Source organism: Danio rerio, chromosome 1 (assembly GCF_052040795.2).
Source record: "Danio rerio strain M-AB ecotype USA chromosome 1, GRCz13ab, whole genome shotgun sequence".
In the NCBI taxonomy this organism is placed as follows: Eukaryota; Metazoa; Chordata; class Actinopteri; order Cypriniformes; family Danionidae; genus Danio; species Danio rerio.
Genome location: NC_141021.1, coordinates 3028837 through 3042500, shown reverse-complemented (window position 1 = coordinate 3042500; position 13664 = coordinate 3028837). Strand labels below are relative to the sequence as shown.

Sequence of the window (13664 nt, the reverse complement as noted above, 5' to 3'; positions counted from 1 at the left end):
TTATTGAATGGAAATGTTTCTGATTCACGCATGCAAATTCATCTTCAGATAGTGTCTTTATAGCAATGTGCGTGCTGTAGATTGCTCAGATTACATTGGGAAAACAGGCGACCGCTGCAAATTGTGCTTTAATGTTTAGCTGGTCAACTGTATGATATGGAAATCTTACATACCTACTATATGAACCCGTCTCATACAGCTGCCATTGCAAGGATCAGACACTTTGTAGAGAAGAATTTAACACAACTGCCTCTAGGAGTCGCCAATGGAAATAAAACAGACACGCACAAAAAATGTGCGTACGCCAGCCAAAAAGCTGCCGTGAACCTGCGCACATTCCCACGTTCAGTTCATTGTTAGTAAATCCAAACGTGAGCGATTCTGAGCGTGAAACCTGGCGTACGCAAAGTTTTTGTGCGTACGCAGCGTTGATACATGAGGCCCCTGATCTGAATGGATCATTTAAATAATAATTGGAAGCTTGCTCTGAAAGAATCATTTGAATCAATAATTGGAAACTTACTTTAAATGGATCATTTGAATCATTTAAATAATAATTGGAGACTTGTACTGACTGAGACATTTATATCATTGAATCATTGAAGACTTGCTCTGAATGGATCATTGTGAATCGTTGACCAACAATTTGTGTTATTTTGTTTTTGCAGTGCAATTGTGTTTTAACCTGGTGTCCATTTAAGTCAATTAAAGAATGTTGGCATTTTTATTTAGTAATTAATGGAAGTCTTAAGAGCACGATTATGTACTAAAATAATGAAAAAAGTTGTAACGATATTAAAGAAGACAATACATTTTGGTAGTTTATATTTTTATTTCATAATAATTGTCAAGCATATGAGGAAGCAAATGCTATTGCCACTAATCACAAGTATGTCGACTATATTAATCAAAATTATAGCACAATTATAGTACTTCTGTAATTTAAATTTTCTCTCAAGCACAAGATATCCTGCAAAATCATATATATTCTATATAAAATCGATGAAATCCTCCTCCTCACCAACCCTAGTGTTATGTTTTCCATTATGATTTGAAGCATCGTACAGTAATGGTATCCAGGGACCTTTAGTTTTACTCTGGTAAGAATGCTGCATAATAAATGTCTGAATGCGAGCGCTATCGGATGGCATAATCAATATTAAATTTAGTCAATAGACACTAAAACGGCACAGATGCACAAACAACACTGATGTAAATACGATCCCAGAAGATCTGAGATGGTGTTTCGGTCCACAGCTGCAGCTCGGTGTGCCATTATAAAGACGGCTGATCCGGGATCAGATTCCCATGAATTCTGCGGCAGCTATTGTGAATAAACTGAACCCAAGGTCAGGCCTGGGCTCTGACCTCCAGCGAGCTCCTGATGGAAATCTAACCAAGCATCACGGGCAATTTGAGTCCTTGGAGTAAACAAACAGAAGTGCTCTTCAAAGACTGAGCCCCAAAGAGAGAGTGACATCCAGTCTCTCCATTCATACCAGTGGGAAGAGAGAGAGAGAGAGAGCTCACAGCGGGCCTGAAAAACCTGAAGCACACGCAAACACTCAGGCTTTTAGATGGAGACTCACTAATGCAGGTTATTTTTACATTCTCTCAGCTGTAGTCGCATTACACATGTGCCTAATATCTGACAATCTGCTGTGCAAATCTCATGCACGTATTACTCTGGTCAATAAACTCTCGGACAGGAACAGACGACGTGCAAAGTGGCCGTCACTTTTTTTGAAACTGATGTTTCGTTAAAAATATCTCACGTGATATGATAGGGGAAATATATCCTGATATTAATGGACTCCCAAGTGTACGAAAATACATTTTACAACATTTAGGAAATTCATCAAAGTGAAAATTCCTGACGATAGCAATGCATGAGTTGTCATATTGTAGTGTAATATGTCATGTAATTATGAGTTGTTAACTGGAGACTCGCTCGGACTGGATCAGTCAACTCTATCAATTCAAACCTAGACATTCGCTTTGACTGGATCAGTTGAATCAATTACTGATTACTGATTACCTTACTGAATTATTTGATTCAATTAATCAATAACTGGAGACTCACTCTGACTAGATCAATTGAATCAATAACTGGAAAAGAGACTTGCTCTGACTGGATTATTTGAGTCATTGAATCAATAACTCCAGACCCACTCTGACTGTATCGGTTGAATTAATGAATCAATAACTGAAGACTCACTCAGACTAGATCAGTTGAATCAATCAATAACTGGAGACTTGCTCTTGGATTATTGTTTGAATCAGTAACTGAAGACTCACTCTGACTGTATCAGTTGAATCAATAACTGAAGACTCACTCGAATGGATTAGTTGGATCAATAACTGAAGACTCACTCTGACTGTATCAGTTGAATCAATAACTGAAGACTCATTCTGAATGGATCAGTTGAATCAATAACTGAAGACTCACTCGAATGGATTAGTTGGATCAATAACTGAAGACTCACTCTGGCTGTATCAGTTGAATCAATAACTGAAGACTCATTCTGAATGGATCAGTTGAATCAATAACTGTAGACTCACTCTGACTGTATCAATTGAATCAATAACTGAAGACTCACCCAAATGGATCAGTTGAATCAAAAACTGAAGACTCACTAGAATGGATCAGTTGAATCAATAACTGAAGACTCACTCTGACTGTATCAGTTGAATCAATAACTGAAGACTCATTCTGAATGGATCAGTTGAATCAATAACTGTAGACTCACTCTGACTGTATCAATTGAATCAATAACTGAAGACTCACTCTGACTGTATCAGTTGAATCAATAACTGAAGACTCATTCTGAATGGATCAGTTGAATCAATAACTGTAGACTCACTCTGACTGTATCAATTGAATCAATAACTGAAGACTCACTCTGACTGGATAAGTTGGATCAATAACTGAAGACTCACTTTGACTGGATCAGTTGAATCAATAACTGAAGACTCACACTGACTGGATCAGTTGGATCAATAACTGAAGACTCACACTGACTGGATCAGTTGGATCAATGACTGAAGACTCACTTTGACTGGATCAGTTGGATCAATAACTGAAGACTCATTCTGAATGGATCAGTTGAATCAATAACTGTAGACTCACTCTGACTGGATCAGTTGAATCAATAACTGAAGACTCACCCGAATGGATCAGTTGAATCAATAACTGAAGACTCACACTGACTGGATCAGTTGGATCAATAACTGAAGACTCACTTTGACTGGATCAGTTGAATCAATAACTGAAGACTCACACTGACTGGATCAGTTGGATCAATAACTGAAGACTCACACTGACTGGATCAGTTGGATCAATAACTGAAGACTCACTTTGACTGGATCAGTTGGATCAATAACTGAAGGCTCACCCGAATGGATCATATGAATCAATAACTGAAAACTCACTCTGAGTGTATCAGTTGGATCAATAACTCAAGACTCACTCTGACTGGATCAGTTTTCTCAATAACTAAAGAACTCAATACTCAATAACTTGCTCTGAATGGATCATTTAAATAATTGAATCATTAATTGGAGACTTCAACTGAATAGATAATTTGAATTATTTAATCAATAATTGGAAACTGTTGCTGACTGGATCATTGAGAATCATTGAATCAATAATTGGAGACGTCTACTGAATGGATCATTTGAATCATTGAATCAATAATTAGAGACTTGCACCGAATGAATCATTGAATCAATATTTTGAACCTGTTACTGATTGGATCATTGTGAATTAGTGAATCAATAATTGAAGACTTCCACTGAATGGATCATTTGGATCAATGAATCAGTAATTGGAAACTTGTTCTGAATAGGTCATTTAAATCATTGAATCAAGAACTGGAGACTTTTAAATAGCTAAATTCTATTAGATTGAGACATTGTTGAGTTGTATATGAGATAATAGCCTTTTTCCTCATCTGAGAAGCAGGAAACTTATGCAAATCACTCCATTTCATCACATTCCTGACTAACAATTGTGCTATTATAAATATTCTCTTTGTCCGTCCAACAGGAAGTCATGATATTACATAAAGCATATTCACTACAAATAACACAAAGAGTTCTTTCAATCTCAGCAAAATTGCTCACTTTGTGTTAGAAAAAGAGAAAAAAAACACAGAAGAGGTTTACCAATTTTCCCGAGATTATTTTAATTGAGCGTTGGCGACAAAGAACAGCCCGGATCTAAATAGAAATGTCATGCGGCGGACTCCAGATGTAATGCGTTCACAGCCGACAGTCTTTTTATCTCTCCGTGTGGTTAAACTGTTGTACTGAGCCGTCCTGCTGCTTTATTTCATTTTGAGTGGATATGACAAAGTGTCCCGTGTTTGTAGCTGAATGTAGTCTCTGTGTGTCAGCGCTGATTGCGTCTCACAAAGCAAAACTGGCCGGCCGGCGTTTTTGTTTGCCTTTGTTATCTGTCGGGTCCTCAATCTCGCGCTGCCTTTTTTATTATTGTTTAGAAAGTCTCAGCATAAGTACCTCAGACTTTTTCTTGGCCGTCTGTCATTAAATCTGTCAGGAATATTTTTTCAGGCGCTGCAGTTTAAAAATCAAACTTTCTTCCTGAAGTTTGGTGTTGCTAAGAAAATGCTTATGCTTAGACTGATCACCCCTTGCCAACCCCTTATAATTATAATGCATAACAGTAAATGTTACTGGGAGGAGTAAGGTGACAATGGAGGTAAGGATCTATGTGCAGTGTATTAAAGCAGGGTCATACAGGCAATGGTAAAAGACAGGGCAAACAGTAGCATACAGGCAGGGTTTAATTTGTGCCGGAATAAGCCGTATCTGGACTAGCACTTTTGAAATCTGATCTGGCACCCCATTTTATTGATCCCCCACCTCACACGCACCCCCCCAAATACAAATACCTTAGCGGCGCAAGCTTAACTGGTACTCTAGACAAATGACGCCCTTAACAAGATGCCCATATGTGCGATCGCCCACATTGCCCATGCCTAAATCTGCCCCTGCCCCCACTACAGACCTCTTCACTTACGTCCATGACACCTCACCTCCCCCCACCCCCACTTTTGTCCATGACACCTCATCCCCCACACCTACCACCTCTTTACTTTCGTCGGTAACACACCATCATACCCCGCTCTTCACTTTTGTCCACGACACAACCTTTTCCCCTACCTTTCACTTTCTTCAGCGACTCTCCAACCCTCTTCACTTTCGTCCGTGACACCACCCATCCGCTCCTCAATTACCTTCATGACCCCCCCTTCTTCATTTATGTCCGTGACCCCCCCCCCCCATTTTTGTCCGTGACACCTCATCCCCCACCCCTACCCTCTCTACACTTTCATCCGCAACACCACCCATCCGCTCCTCAATTACCTTCATGACCCCCCCTTCTTTTGTTCATGACACCCCTACACAACCTCTGCCCCAACCTTTCACTTTCTTCAGCGACTCTCCAACCCTCTTCACTTCACTGACACCACCTCTTCACTCTTACCCCCCTCCCCCCCAAACTTTTGTCCATGACACCTCATGCCCCACACCTACCACCTCTTTACTTTCGTCCGCGACACACCATCATACCCCGCTCTTCACTTTTATCCGCGACACACCACCCATCCGCTCCTCAACCTCTGCCCCAACCTTTTACTTTCTTCAGCGACTCTCCAACCCTTTTCACTTCACTGAAACCCCCTCTTCCGTCTTAACCCTCTCACCCCAAACTTTTGTCCATGACACCTCATCCCCCACACCTACCACCTCTTTACTTTCGTAAAGAACCTTTTCCCCTACCTTTCACTTTCTTCAGCGACTCTCCAACCCTCTTCACTTTCATCCGTGACACCACCATTCCATTCTTCATTTACGTCCGTGACCCCCCCCCATTTTTCTCCTTGACACCTCATCCCCCACCCCTACCTTCTCTTCACTTTCATCCGCGACACCACCCATCCGCTCCTCAATTACCTTCGTGACCCCCCCTACTTTTGTTCATGACACCCCTTCACAACCTCTGACACCACCTCTTCACTCTCCCCCCCCCTCAAACTTTTGTCCATGACACCTCATCCCCCCACACCTACCACCTCTTTACTTTCGTCCGCGACACACCATCATACCCCGCTCTTCACTTTTGTCCACGACGCCACCTTTTCCCCTACCTTTCACTTTCTTCAGTGTCTCCCCAACCCTCTTCACTTTCATCCGTGACACCACCATTCCACTCTTCACTTATGTCCATGACCCCCCCCCCCCCCCCCCCCCCCCACTTTTGTCCAGGACACCTCATCCCCCACCCTTACCCTCTCTTCACTTTCATCCGCAACACCACCCATCCGCTCCTGTTCATGACACCCCTACACGACCTCTGCCCCAACCTTTCACTTTCTTCAGCGATTCTCTAACCCTCTTCACTTCACTGACACTACCTTTCCACTCTTACGCCCCCCCCCCCCCCCCTTCCCCATTTTTGTCCATGACACTTCATCCTCTACCCCTACCGTCTTACTTTCATCCGGGACACACCGCCATACCCCGCTCTTCAATTTCGTCCGCGACGCCACCTCGTTTGACAGCACTAAATAAAGACTATATACAGACCCAGCTATGTGTATTTGTTTATGTGTTATATAAAAATCAGATACAAACACCACCACACACAAAATCCAGGAGAAAATAAACAACGTACTCTGCCATATAATCGCTGCAATGAAATATCCGTCTTGTTTTGCAATAATCCAAGTCTTTGTTGATGATAAATTAATCGACAAAACAAAAAAAGAAAGACACTTTTACTCCCTTACAACATAAATAAATAATAATGTAGACTATGCGTCCTTGCTTTTATTTGTTTTCATCTAATATTTTGGGTAACACTTTACAATAAGGTTCATTAGTTAATGCGTTTACTAACATGAACTAATCATGAACAACACATGTACAGCATTTATTAATCATAATTGAACATTTACTAATGCATTATTAACATGAGTAACATGAACTAACAATGAACTACTGTATTTTCATTAACTAACATTTATTAACATGAACAAATACAGTAGTAGATGTATTGTTCATTGTTTGTTCATGTTAGTAAATGCATTAATTAATATTAACTAATGAACCTTATGGTAAAGTGTGACCATATTTTGTGATGTCTGTTGATGCAAAAAGCAAAAGGGTGTCCAACCCGGTACTAGAAAGGTGTACCTAATAATGTGGCCAGTGAGTGTACATTATAATGATGACTTTTCTCAGTTTCAACTTATGGCCAAACATCATTTTGACTTCATCATTCATTCAGTTTCTTTTCTGCTTAGTCCCTTTATTAATCTGGGGTCGCCACAGTGGAATGAACCGCCAACTTATCCAGCATATGTTTTACGCAGCGGATGCCCTCATCCCATCACTGGTAAACATTCATACACACTCATTCACACACATACAGCTTATTCAGTTCACCTGTACCGCATGTGTTTGGACTGTGGGGAAACCGGAACACCCACGCCAACAAGTAGAGAACATGCAAACTCCACAAAGGAATGCCAACTGACCCAGCCGAGACTCGAACCAGCGACCTTCTTGCTGAGATGCCCTTGATTTCATCATAATTTTTAATAATCTCAGAAATATGACATAGTAGATCATAATTTAGACTTTTTAACATTTATATTTAATGTCCTTTTACTAACCATGAAACTCTCTCTTCTCAGTCCGCCTAGCAACCCCCTGAACACCCTAGCAATGGGATGACAACTCCCTGACAGCATCATCATGGCTACAGTATTGCACAGGCAAGTAACGCTTACTTTTTTCTTCAGTGAAAATGTAAAATGTATTGGGCTCAGTAAAGTGTGCCAGACTGACTGATGGTGTGAATAGATCAACATGGCATCCCGTCCTCAAAAATGCATCCCGAGACTTTCCATTTGAGCACCGCAGAGCAGAATTCAATTTGTCCAGTGCACGAAAAATGGTCCAAAAACCCCCAAAATGTGTGTGAGATTGAAGTGAAGGGCCCGGGGTGATTCTCTCATGTCATCTTCTGAAAAACATCCCATCAACATATGAGAAAGAATCTGATTGCCTCCGGGAGAATCTATAGTTTCAGTCTGGTCCAGAAAAATGGCTGTTATGCGAGCACAAATTAATAAGAGATTGCTTAAAATGAAAATGTGAGAGTGGCGGAGCATCGGTCTTGCTATTGATTTATGTCAGCCGGTTTCTGCTAATGCGGCCCATGAGGAGCTGAAAGGCATTATACCTGCAGTGATGCTCACCCCTCACTGACTGCACAGCCCACCATCACCTACTGGAGAACAACAGCAACATGATGGATCATATAGTGATAACTTCAGGAAGCGATATTGCTTTATTAATATGCAACAGTTTAGATTTGCTTGGTTATTATAAGGAAAAGATATATTTATTTATTTTATTTTATTGCATTGCTATTTCTGTGTAGAATTTTGTATTATATATACAGATGAAGTCAGAATTATTAGCCCTCCTGTTTATCTTTTTTCCCCAATTTCTCAGAGTGGAGAGCAGATTTTTTTAACACATTTCTAATCATAATAGTTTTAATAACTCATCTCTAATAACTGATTTATTTTATCTTTGCCATGATGACAGTAAATAATGTTTTACTAGATATTCTTCAAGACACTTCTATACAGCTTAAAGGGACATTTAAAGGCTTAACTAGGTTAATTAGGTTAACTAGGCAGGTAAGGGTAATTAGGCAAGTTTTTGTATAACAGTGGTTTGTTCTGTAGACTTTTGAAAAAATATAGCTTAAAGGGGCTAATAATATTGACCTTAAAATGGATTTTAAAAATTTTAAAACAGCTTTTACTCTAGCCGAAATAAAACAAGTAAGACTTTATCCAGAAGAAAAAATATTATCAGACAAACTGTAAAAATTTCCTTGCACTGTTAAACATCATTTGGAAAATATTTAAAAAAGAAAAAGAAAAAAAATCAAAGGGGGGTGAATAATTCTGACTTCAACTATGTCAGACTTCAACTATATATATATAATCATGAAACATACAAAAAACATACAAGAATTAATCATGTTTATTATCTGTATATAATTTATGCATGTATCTTTCCTGTAATGTACACTCATCCCGTGTCAAAACTGCAACCTCTGCCTGCCAAAATCCCTATAATGTACTGTAGGACTCTTTTAATTGTGTCTTCTTCATGCTTGGACGTAATTGGATTTTTTCCAGAGGACTTTAATGTAGTGCCGTTTGCAGAGCTTGATTTGAGTAATTGCTCATGACCTGGGTGTCCTCTTTCCAGTAATCCGCTATTGAGCCGTGGATCAGACGTCAGTGTGTAATGTAGAGATCTTGGCTGTGGATTCAGACCTTCGTGATGCAGAGGCTTAGACTGTAAGCAGCTCCAGTACAGCAGATTTAACCATCAAAACACTCATGGACAGTAATAATGCTGTAATAAAGCTCAAACTATTATGTTCATATGCTGAAGAGAATGGATGAAACATTAATGGTGCTTTTTATGTGCAAGGATATTTATTAAATTAAATTAAATTAAATTAAATTAAATTAAATTAAATTAAATTAAATTAAATTAAATTAAATTAAATTTTATTTTATTTTATTTTATTTTATTTTGTTTTATTTTGTTTTGTTTTGTTTTATTTTACTTAATTATTATTATTATTATTATTATTATTTTATTATTTTATTTATCATTATTATTATTCTATTTAGTTTTTTATTTGTATTCTATTTGTTTTTATTTTGTTTTGTTTTTTTATTAATTAAACTTTATTTTATTATTTTTATTTTGTTTTATTTAGTTTTTATTTATTTTTTCATTTTATTTTATTTATGTTTATTTTATTATTATTATTATTATTATTTTGTTTTGTTTTTATTTAATTTTTTTTCATTTTTTCATTTTATTTTAATAAAAAAATATATTGAAATTATTATTATTTTATTTTTATTTTATTTATTTTTTATTATTATTTTATTTTGTTTTATTATTTTTATTTTATTTAGATTTATGGTTGCATTCTCTGTGTGCATTATTATTATTACACTCATTACACTGTTTCTGTTGTGCTTATGAATGCAGTGGCAAAAGTTCAGTGCTTGTAAAAGTTCAGTGATCACTTCAGTGGTTGTTAATAAAGGTTTTGTATTTATTTTGTATTAGTTGCACTAGAGATAAACTGCCATTATTAATCAAAATTGATGATTATAAAACAGTCAACAGCGACATTGCAAACAGTTTTTATTATTGTGATTGTTTGACGAATTTGATATAATCCACTTTTTAAGTGTGATGTTACGCGAAGGCATGATGGACAGAGGCCAGTGGGCAAATTTGGCCAGGATGCCAGGGTTAAACCCCTACTTTTTTCGAAGGACATCCCGGAAGGACGTTTAACGTCTCATCTGAAAGACGGTGCTCACTGAGCAGTACAGAGTCCTCATCAATATACTGGAGCGTTAGCACCCACACAGAACACAGGTTGAGCTCCCCTGCTGGCCTCACTAACACCACTTCTAGCAGCAACCTTTCCCATGTGGTCTTCCATCCAGGTACTGACCGGTACAGCGGAGTTGCAAAATATAAGTAGAACGAACTAAGTAAAATAATATCCTTATGAAGGTAGAAAAAAATGTAAAAATGTTGAATATTTAAATCCATCCATATTTGAATATTTCCCTTTATTGGACCAGTTTATTACTAACCATTCACACACTGAAATAATGCACTAAAACTTTTATTGAACAGCATAATATCTAAACTAATAACCTAATAATAAGACAAAACTAAGAAGACACACTTCTTTAAATGTAAAACAACTGATCATGAAAAAAAAGTAAAATAGCTGCCGTTAAATTACAGAAATTTACCATAAAAAACAGATATTAAATTACAAAAATTATTCGTGAGATAACGGCTGTAAAATTACAAGAATTTACCATAAAATAATAGATATTAAATTAAATTAATTTCCATAAATTTTAATTTCTGTAATTTAATGTTCGCTATTTTACATTAAATTTCTGTAATTTAACAGCCGTTATTTTACCGAATTTTTTTTGCAGTTTAGTTTACCCAATTCACCTATAGACAATGAGTTTGAGATTAGGGGTAAACCAAAGCACCCAGAGGAAACCCACGCCAACACGGGGAGACCATAAAAACTCCACACAGAAATGCCAACTGACCCAGCCGGGACTCAAACCAGCGACCTTCTTGCTGTGAGGCCACAGTGCTAACCACTGAGCAACCGTGTTGTTCAAGCAAGTAATACATAAGGTCCAATTTTATTTTAATATATATAAATATTTTAATTGCTGTAATTTTGTGTAGTGAGTTACTTAACTACAGTTTACCTCAGTGCTTATATTGCAAAATATTTGTACTTATTTAAAATATTAAGTTACTAATTAGTGTAGCAAAAAATGTAGCTGTTTTTTTTCTATTTTCTTCTTGTCTTCTAACAAGCACCTGTTATTTTGAGTAAATCACCTGGGTTTTACCTACAACTGGCTTCAGTTTTAAACTAATAACCATCTTACTCTCTGGAATGAAAAGAGGAATTAAACTGAGGCCTTTTTGTGCCATTAAATATAAAGTCGCTGTATCTTTAGACCAGTCTGGCAAACTGAAATGAATATCATTTCATTACAAATCCAACAGTGCAATATTTCAGCCAACGCACTTTTAATTCCCGTCTCGTTTGCATGGATAAAATAGATGTTGACTAAAGGAGCTGAATTGTAAAATAAGCCGCCGCTAATCTTTTTTTTTTTTCTCCTTCTTTCAGAGAGGTGATGGAGGGAGAGGATTAGATATCCCAGCAGAGTCATTCATCAAATGTAAAAGTGCATATTGCTTTCCTCTTCTAATGCATACATAGTGCGGACGCCCTACAATACCTTCAATTTTTCTTCTCCCGGATGCTGGGAAGGACACGATGAAAGATGCTCCGTGTATCTCCTAACCTCTGTCATTTGTCTTGGCCGTCCCAACTCTGATCTCCTTTCTAGTGTTTTGCCTGTTTCTTGGTGACAGTGCCATTAGAAACCGAGCTCAGAGTTGGGGAAGTCCTGTAATGAGACATACGTTTTCATCAGCGTTTCTTCTGAGGGTGCAGTAGCCCACTGCACAGGGCCCGCTTTCCTCATCAGCATGCTTCTTTGATCTTAACAGTTGCAAAATCTTTCCCAAAAATGTATTAAAAATTTGCAGGAAAATCCAAAAAATCATGTATGAATGAATGAATGAATGAATGAATGAATGAATGAATGAATGAATGAACGAATGAATGAAAAAGAGCATGTGTGAAAACCCACTCTGTGAACTACGTAGGAGTCGCTGTCCATTTATGAAGTGCTGAAATATAACCATATGTGGAGTAAAATAATAAAATCATGAATGAATGAATGAATGAGTCTCTGGATGAATGAATAAATGAATGCCTGAAGGAATGAATAGCTGGCTGAATAAATGGCTGGCTGAATGAATGAATGAATGAATGAATGAATGAATGAATGAATGAATGAATGAATGAATGAATGAATGAATGAATGAGAACCTGTGTGAAAACCTGCTCTATGTGCTTTTTAGGAGTCACTATCTATTTGTGAAGTGCTAAAATATAATCATATGTTGAGTCAAATCCTAAAATCATAAATGAATGAATGAATGAATAAATCTCTGAATGAATGAATGAATGATGAACTAACAAACAAACTAATTGCTGGCTGATTTGCTGAATGAATGAATGAATGAATGAATGAATAAATGAATGAATGAATTAATTAATTAATGAGAACCTGTGTGATAAACCCATTCTATGTGCTATGTACGAGTTGCTGTCCATTTGTGAAGTGCTGAAATATGACCATATGTGGAGTCAAATAATAAATAAATGAATGAATGAATAAATCCCAAAATGAATGAATGAAAAAATGGAAAAATTGAATGAGAACGTGTGTAAAAACTTGCTCTTTGTGCTATTTAGGAGTCACTGTCCATTTGTGAAGTGCTGAAATATAATCATGTCGAGTCACATCCTAAAATCATAAACTAATGAATAATTTAATCTTAGAATGAATGAATGAACGAATGAATGAACGAATGAATGAATGAATGAATGAATGAATGAATCTCTGGATGGATGGATGGATGGATGGATGGATGGATGGATGGATGGGTGGGTGGGTGGGTGGGTGGGTGGGTGGGTGAGTGAGTGAGTGAGTGAGTGAGTGAGTGAGTGAATAAATGAATGAGAACCTGTGATAAAACTCATTCTAGTTAGTTTTATTTATATTATATTATTTATAGGAGTTGCTGTCCAAGTGCTGAAACATGACCATATGTGGTCAAATCCTAAAATCATAAATGAATGAATGAATGAATGAATGAATGAATGAATGAATGAATGAATGAATGAATGAATGAAACTCTATATGGATGGATGGATGGATGGATGGATGGATGGATGGATGGATGGATGAATGGATAAATGACTGACTGAATGAATGAATAAACCTGTGTGAAAATTTTAAAATCCAAAATGAATGAATGAATGAAATCTTGAAATATTACTAACAATGTGAAAGTTTTAATTTTTATAATGATTAAAA

The 13664-nt window shown here is 37.2% G+C and overlaps 1 long non-coding RNA gene across 8 annotated transcripts in view; it reads left to right on the top strand.

Annotated features, from left to right (window-relative positions):
• The window catches only part of LOC147846642 (uncharacterized), a 91667-nt gene that overhangs the window by 57311 nt on the left and 20692 nt on the right, over positions 1-13664 (top strand). For 2 of the 8 annotated variants that reach the window (XR_015476077.1, XR_015476081.1), the window contains 2 exons: positions 7728-7808; positions 11840-12453. This is a non-coding gene — a long non-coding RNA (uncharacterized LOC147846642). Of the gene's footprint in view, positions 1-563; positions 801-7334; positions 7427-7727; positions 8597-9327; positions 9420-11839; positions 12968-13664 lie in introns of those variants that run through there. The other 6 variants (XR_015476078.1, XR_015476074.1, XR_015476075.1 and 3 more) reach the window with 6 other exon arrangements.